The sequence below is a fragment of the Cyprinodon variegatus genome, unplaced genomic scaffold, assembly GCF_000732505.1.
Source record: "Cyprinodon variegatus isolate N-32 unplaced genomic scaffold, C_variegatus-1.0 Scaffold1389, whole genome shotgun sequence".
In the NCBI taxonomy this organism is placed as follows: Eukaryota; Metazoa; Chordata; class Actinopteri; order Cyprinodontiformes; family Cyprinodontidae; genus Cyprinodon; species Cyprinodon variegatus.
Window position 1 is genome coordinate 61,150 of NW_015151842.1, and position 7,863 is coordinate 69,012.

The 7,863-nt window shown below is 36.7% G+C and overlaps 1 protein-coding gene across 1 annotated transcript in view; it reads left to right on the forward strand.

Annotated features, from left to right (window-relative positions):
* The window catches only part of LOC107103183 (FH1/FH2 domain-containing protein 3-like), a 59,691-nt gene that overhangs the window by 27,429 nt on the left and 24,399 nt on the right, over positions 1-7,863 (forward strand). The gene's annotated exons all lie outside the window — the stretch shown is intronic.

Here is a 7,863-nt window from a genome sequence, read left to right on the forward strand (position 1 = left end):
TATATATATATATATATATATATATATATATAGTTTATCCTAAATTGACCTCTAAAGACAGAAAGCGGTATTACACAGGTCAACATCGTGCTAATTATCTATAAATAGCATGTTCCCTGTTCTATATGTTGCTCCTTTAAATATCTCTGGGAAGTATTGAACCTTATTGAAAAATGCTTGTGCAGTGTCAGTTGAAGTCAACCTAGTACATCTTTAGTGATTGATTCAACCCTGACCTTTGTTCTAAGTCTTTTTAATGCTTTCAGTGGCTAACAACAATTCTGAAGGTGAACCAGCATTGTGGCCAAGAAGAGGCAAGCAATGAAAAACACCTTAAGAAAACACTATAAAATACCCCATGGCTGAGAAGAACAGATATTTTTTCCATAATTGTATTATCACAAGTAATCCAGCTCACAAATTAGTAATCATAGTCTGCTTTTAGTATAAAACTACATCTTTAGAAATGTATTAAACATTTTTGAACTCTGTGTTTGAACAGAACACATATAATGTAATCATGATTTGTATTTTCCATTTGTAGAATTTCTTTTTTATTTGATATTGGGATAGTAAAACAGCTCTACCTTAAAGATATTTGCGAAGAATATTTGCAAAGAATATACTGAGATTTTTTTTTTTTAAAGCCCAGCATCTCATTAAAGTGAAATAATCATGATAATAGACTCTAAATGGCACTGACCAGGATGGAGGCATGAACTATAACCCAAAGTCCAGGGAAAAAAAACTTTTTATATAAACTTTGACATTAAAATAAAACAAAGTTTTTAGATCTAAGCCAGAAATAATGTTGTTGGTAGCTTTTTATAGAAAAACTTTGAGATTCAAGGGAGAATCTACATTTGTCTGGTGATGGTCCAGCCTCAGACTTCATAGCACTTCTCACCTCAGCAGCGGTCATGGTGCTGCCCCTCCTACACATTCCATGGGCTGTGGAATATAATTGCTGTGGTTTATGAGAGGGAGAGGCCCAGAAGAAACACTTCCATTAGACCTTAGTTGTTTAAATTTGTCATTCTCTCACAATTCTAGTTCAGACATAGGATCAGGTTCTGTCTCCTGTACTTCATAAGTATGTGGTTATTTTTTAAGTATAAAATCACTTTCCTTCAATCAAAGAAGGAAACTCAAAACACTATCAAAGTTGCAGTGTATAGAAAAGGCTGGTTTTCAAAATATAATTATAAACCAAAATTTGAAAGGTTTGGTGGGCATTTAAATGAAGCTCATTTTGCTATGGTCCCCTAAGTAAAATCCTTTAAAAGTTACCTAATAAATTAATTATCTAGAATGCACTAAGGGACGAACATCCTACTCAGTTTAGAACATGTTTAAGTGGAAGTCACCCAGAGCACTGTTCAATCCATCATCTAAAAATACTAGAGAGAACGAAACAACAGATCTAACAAGACATGGCCATCAGCATAAATGAATGAGAAAAGCAGCCAGGAGGCTCTAGATGTGCAGAAATCCACAGCTTGTATGTTTGAACCTGTTGTCTGTGTAGCTATTTGCTGGGCATTCTACAATTGACCTTTAGAGAAATGAGAAACGAAGAAAGTAATTGTTGGGGAAAAATATACCTAGGTGTGCCGCTTACAGGTTGCCACATGTCCTTACAGATATAAGTTGTTCTGGTCTGATAAAAATAAATAATTGTTACATTTAGATTAGCTTAACAAAGTCTACCATTTCCATTTCCTCTCTACATAGGTACTGGAATCATGCAAAAAAAAATACCTCAAATCGGTAAGTACACTTTAGCCATAGCGGAAGAGCATTTGAGATCAGCATAAGTAAGGAAGGAGCTAAAAAAGATGAAGCTGTATGCTTGCTATTGTCTATTCAGGGACTTCCTGACCTAGCAGCCATTAGGAGCTATATGATTGGCTGCAATCCTTTGTTTGAATAGACGCATGGGCATAACCCACCTCACAGAGTTTAACAAAAGTGCTTTATGTCTTCCTGTTTTATGTGAGTGACAACTGCAAATGTAAAATCTTTCATATGTTTTGGGTTTAGAGAGCGTCAGGAGGTTTGTTACAATTGTTTAGCTTTAGTTTTTTGTTGTTTTTGTTTCATGGAAGACTGTAGTCCTAATTTGACAAGTATGCCTCATGGCGTAATGACGTCTGTGAGGCTGAAGGCTGTCCAGATTACCTACCCTGCATAGTGTTCATACTGTTGATCCTGCAAAAGATGAAGGAATAGGAGCAAGGAGCAGAAGGTACAATCTGAGGTATTTTGAAGAAGCCCCATACTAAGCAGTAGCGATAGGGTAAAGAAAGGCATGTGCGTTTGTCTTCTTGTCATTCCATTTTGCGCCACCAAATGTATCTGGAGGAGATATCATTGCAGTTGGTATCAGAGCAAAAATAAATGTGTCATTAACTTCTAAATGAAATTTAGCTTACATGGTAAATTTACAAGAAAAACTAAACATGTAAGAATAGAGAAAAGGATAATGTTAAATAATTAATTCTGTCAAAGTCAGAATTCTGTTCTGTCAAAGTTCTGCTACCAACACAGTCTCCCTCCCAACTCGTCAAATATTGAAACTTGGTCTTACCCTAACCCCTAAATCTATGGAAACACTTATATTAGTAGTAGTAACCATACACTGCTAAAGCTACACAACAATAACTTTGCAGGCTAAAGTTGTTTTAAAAATTTGTTGCATTTAACATTATACAATATCTGAAACCTGTAATTTAACCTGGATGCAAATATATGAGACAGGGTTATCCCCTTCAAGTCAATATGGGACACTTTGGGGACTTTGACCAAGTGTCGGTATTTGATGAGTTTGCTGTAGGTATACATGGCATATCAGTGGTAGGATGTAATGAGGTAAAAGTACTTTGTTACTGTACCTACTGTAAGTAAATTTTTTATGCACTACAATTTACATGAAGTACCTATACTTTAAACTCCACTACAAACTGTTATGCGTTTCATTAAGGCTGATTTATACTTCGAAACCAGGTTGTCTGCATGTGTGTCGCAGTGAATGCAAATGGGCCCCGCCTCTGCTGCAGATACTCTGCTGCACCTCTCCTAAATTGTAGGTGACCGCAGACAGGAGGCATCCGATTGGTCAAATCTACATCCGCTCCACACTAGTATATAGTATATACAGTATTTCCTGACCGGCCTTTTTTTTGTTTGTATGACCGCCATTGCGGAAAATGACTCGTGAAGTTGGACCAGCTAGAAAAGCGATGTGCGCGAGAACACCGGGACAATTTTTCCACCTGGATCCTAGACTCACAGCTAGTTGATAATTGTCCCTTTTGCGTTGTGGCGTGGAATTACATAGCAAAGACAGCGCTTCAGAATTGGGCATAAATCAAAAATATCTGCAACAAGCTCACTGCGATACACTGCTGCGGGGAGTATAACCAGCCCTTTACATGTTACAATCACATCATATTGTGTTTTTCATTTATTTGTTTAGTTTTGTTTGAGAATTTGAAGGTACTCAAAAACTAGATGGGGATTGGTCCACTGAACAACTGCAAAGTGAGCAAGTAACATTGGACCCACCTCCACCAACAAAATAGAGGTGATCATTACCGAGCGTTATTCCAGAGCTACACGCCTCTAAAATGGATTTCAACTCGGAGAGTCTGCCAACTTGCACATTATGAATTTTGTTAAAAACTCAGACAAGAGTGTTAAATCTTGTTATAGAGCCAGTAATTACTTCAACACTGGGTGGTGAAGAAGGGAATTAATCTTGTGTGTTGCCGGAGGGTTGTTTAAAGTTTAACAAAGTGATAGCATAGGGAAGGTTATCCCCCTGTTGCAGTGCACCTGATTTCAGTGGTTGAAAGCCCTCCTCAGTTTCCACCAACTACTGCAGACGCCTGTTCATAACTCATTCATATAAAACAGGTACGTGTCAGCAGGAAGATACCAACATAAAACAGGCAGGAAAGGGGGGAGCAGGTTTTGGAACCACAGGTATAGAGGGTGAAGCCTTGTTAGAATTACACGACAGGTGGAATAGAAAGTGAGCTCAAGTTATGGTGGTCTTCGTTAATCAGGAGGTGGTGTCCTAGAATGATATCAAATTCCTCCATTTTTGTCCTAGTATGTCCCTGTCATGAAGGTTTTTATGAAGCAGCATTTTTGCTATTTTTAAGTTCCTTCTTAAGACTCATCTGTCTTTTGGCACAATTTGAGAGGTTTCACTTTGTTTTATTCTGTTTGTATACTAATATGTATTTTGTACTCGATCTTTTCTATTTTATAATTGCATTGTATTTTATAATTGTGTACAGCACTTTGGTCCTGTCCGGTGTATAAAGTGCTTCATAAATAAAGTTGGTATGGTATGGTATAGACATTGCTGACATTGTTCCTCTATTTTTGATGACATATCAGAATGGTCTTTAAGGTATTTCAATCTGTGGCTACCAGAAAAACTCTCATCTCACAGCAGCTCCATGTAATGGCACTTTCAAAAGCCTCATTAAGGCCACCTATGCATTCTCACATCTGTTTGCATTGGACATTCTTCAAGAACCACACAGCACCTCTGTAGATACCTTCTACAGGTTCACATAAGAGATAAATATCTGCAAAGTAAGTTTTGTGCTGTTGTTATGCTGATGATCTTTCAGAGCTGGCAGCAGAAATTAACTTTTAAATCCTCTTGTTCTGACACAGTGAGACAAATTGACCCTCACTGATAAAAGTGCTGTGGCTGCAGCCGCACAAAGCACACAGACACACGACGACACGAGTTCACTTAAACACACGCTCTCCTGCACTGTACATGCAGCAGCTGCACCTGGGAATTTTGGCTTAACTACAGCTGATACAAGATTTTCAAACCTGCCATGAGAAATAGAAGTTCATTTCTCCTGACTGCAGGTTTTCAGCATGATATCTCACATGAAGAGGTATAAATAGAATAAGAAAGGATAACATTGTTCTTTTTGTAAGGAAATATAATTATTTAATTCATTCACTCACTTGTTCTTTGAGCCACTGTTGAGAGTAACCTAATTCTATTCTTTTAAAATACTTTTTTATTATAACTCTCCCCTTTATGATATGTAAGCTTTTAAAGACATAACAATGATTTACAAAGAATTTCTACCATGGTTTACCCCAAACCTATAAGTCTTGCCAAAAAAAAAAAAAAAACGTTCCTCTTCAAATGCATTCTTTTGCTCTTGTTGTTCAGTAATACCTCAGTTAACGTATTTTCTCTCTGTAGAAGTTTCTGCCAGTGAAAGCAATTTAAAAAAAGAAACTAACAATACTTTATATAAACTTTCCTCCCAAGCCTTTGCTAAAGTTTACCTTAAAAAAATAGTAAAGGTAAACACAATGCTGGCCTTCTGAGATGATTTACAAAGCGGCGTCTTTATTCACAGAAAACAATCCTGAAGACAAAAACAGAAAGGCCACTCAGCTAGGAAAAAAAACATTCGTCCAAACTGATATTATCTAGAAAGAGCATTACAGTTCCCAGCTGCTGTCAAAGACAGAGATAACATTTTATAACTCATGCCTCTGAGGTTTCAAGAACCTAAGTTATTAAGCTGTTTCTTCATAATTATGTTGAATTTGAAAACCATCCCAATTCAGAAAGAACCCGTCCCCATTACAGCAAAGCACTGTAATAGGGACGGGTGCTCGTCAAAAAACAGAAAAGAAAGGCACCTAGTGTTGGAATATTGCAAGAATCTTTCAGGACATTTGTATTAAAAGCTGAATAAAAATGGGTACTCTAAACAGAGTCTGAGTGATTTTTTATTTTGAAAAATATAAAAAAAAATTGCGGTATTCTCTCCCAATTACATCAGTCGGTGCATCTGTGCCTCTTGACACAGGTTAATTCAGTTCAAGACGCATCCTATCTATAACATCCTATCTTTGTGAAGCGGTTACAGCGACCAAAACAAAGCTACGGAGCAGACTGGACATCAGGAGCACTCTTCATGTGTCATTGACTTTGATTACGCCTAGATGGGACCGGCTTGTATTTTTATTTTTATGCTGTTTGTATTTGATTTTATGCCAGTCGTATCATTTTACTTGATCCGCCCCCCCCAGCCGGTCCTTGAAAATATTGTATGAGATATAGCGGTCCGTGGTGCAAAAAAGGTTGGGGACAGCTGCTCTGAATTGACAATGATACTACTGTTATATAAGTTTGAAGTGGCTTAACTTCTTATGCCCCAAACTTCAGTATTGGGGAAGAAATTTATGTAGAAATGTCCAAAAGCAGCTGACACTTCTAAACTCACTTTTAGCTGTTCCTCAGAGGGCTTTGACTCTAAGAAATCTGCTATAAGGAGAGACCTAACACATTCCAGAAATATCCTCTTTGTCAAATTCTACCCACGATTTACTCAAGCAACAGTGAAATAAAACTAGAGGACGGTCTTAATGAGACACAACCTATCAGACCAATTATTCATATCAGTTACTTCCCTCAGATTTTATATAAGAGCAGTCATATTTGAAACAAACCTTGAGACGGCTTGGCTAGCTCTGACTTTCCCATTCCAGTTTCCAACTTTATGGGATTTACTTGTTGGATTTCTGAAGAGGAATTTGGAAAATCTGATCTCTGAGTTGAAAAGATGGCACCAAAACTCTGGTCTTATTCCAATAAAAAATGTTGTGGTCAGAACTAAAACTGTGTGTGCAGGCAAGGCATCCTTCAAGCTCTATTTGATTAAACCAGTTCTGTCAAGCGGAATGGGCTAAAAATCCAACACAGTAATGTGAAAATTTGCTGAGGGATAACCAAAATGTTTGATCCAAATCAAAAGAGTTTAAAAGTAAGTTCTGTCAGCTAATAAGGAAATGTAAAAATAATCAAGTGCTTTAGTGAGATTTTATGTCTGCTATGAGGCCTTTTATGCTGTACATCTAAACATCTGATTTAAAATCCACATGGCACCTGAGCTCAACCGAAAGCAGCTATGGAAAATGTTAATATAGATTGTACGTTACTATAAATAACAAGAGTTAACATTAGAAAGCTGCTACATTTGGAGCTATGTGGCTTACTCATCCTTTTTTGTTTTAAACAGACAAAAATCATCGCACATGTTCACAAAAAAAAAAAAAATAATAAATCAGCATTGAAAGTGATTGTTTTTCAGAGGTTCTGGGACAGCCATACTAGGATTTACTCACAATGCTTTGCCCTCAGTATTTAGACATTAAAGGTTCTTTGACTGTGATCCACCTTGGATAGATTATCACTGTATTACACTTAGACTTATCCCAAGGCTGCACCTTCACCACAGCCTACTTGGCTGGTAGCACTCCAAATTATTTCTTGTAACCATCTCATTAGCATCAGCCTACTGCTCTGGATGCATTCAAACGTTTCTGAATGAGGGCTGCAGTAAACAATCCATGGTTTTTTCAACACATGCACACAGTGACAAGTTACAGAGTAGATTGTAGCTAGGTTTATACAGTCTTTTCTTTTTGCATTAAATTAAATTAAAGACCACTGTCTTAGCTTTATGAAATTATCAAGGTTTGGATATTTTCTGCTGAGAGTAAAATAGAGCACAGATTCTGAAGCAATACTGATATGTAGTCTTTGTGTCCTGCTAATCTTTCACAGTGAATCATTTTCCAAATTTGCAATAATCCATAAAAAAATAAATTTTTGGAGTTTTGTTGAATACAGAAAAATATTTTATTGAGGAATGAATAAATCAGACCAAAATACTTGTTTTCTATGCTTAATTTTTTGTTTCAGAATCACAAAAAATCAGAATCAGAAATTTCAGAATCAGAAAAATCCATTTATTCAATTTGTATTGATTGAATACCAATTGAATTATTCAATTCCTG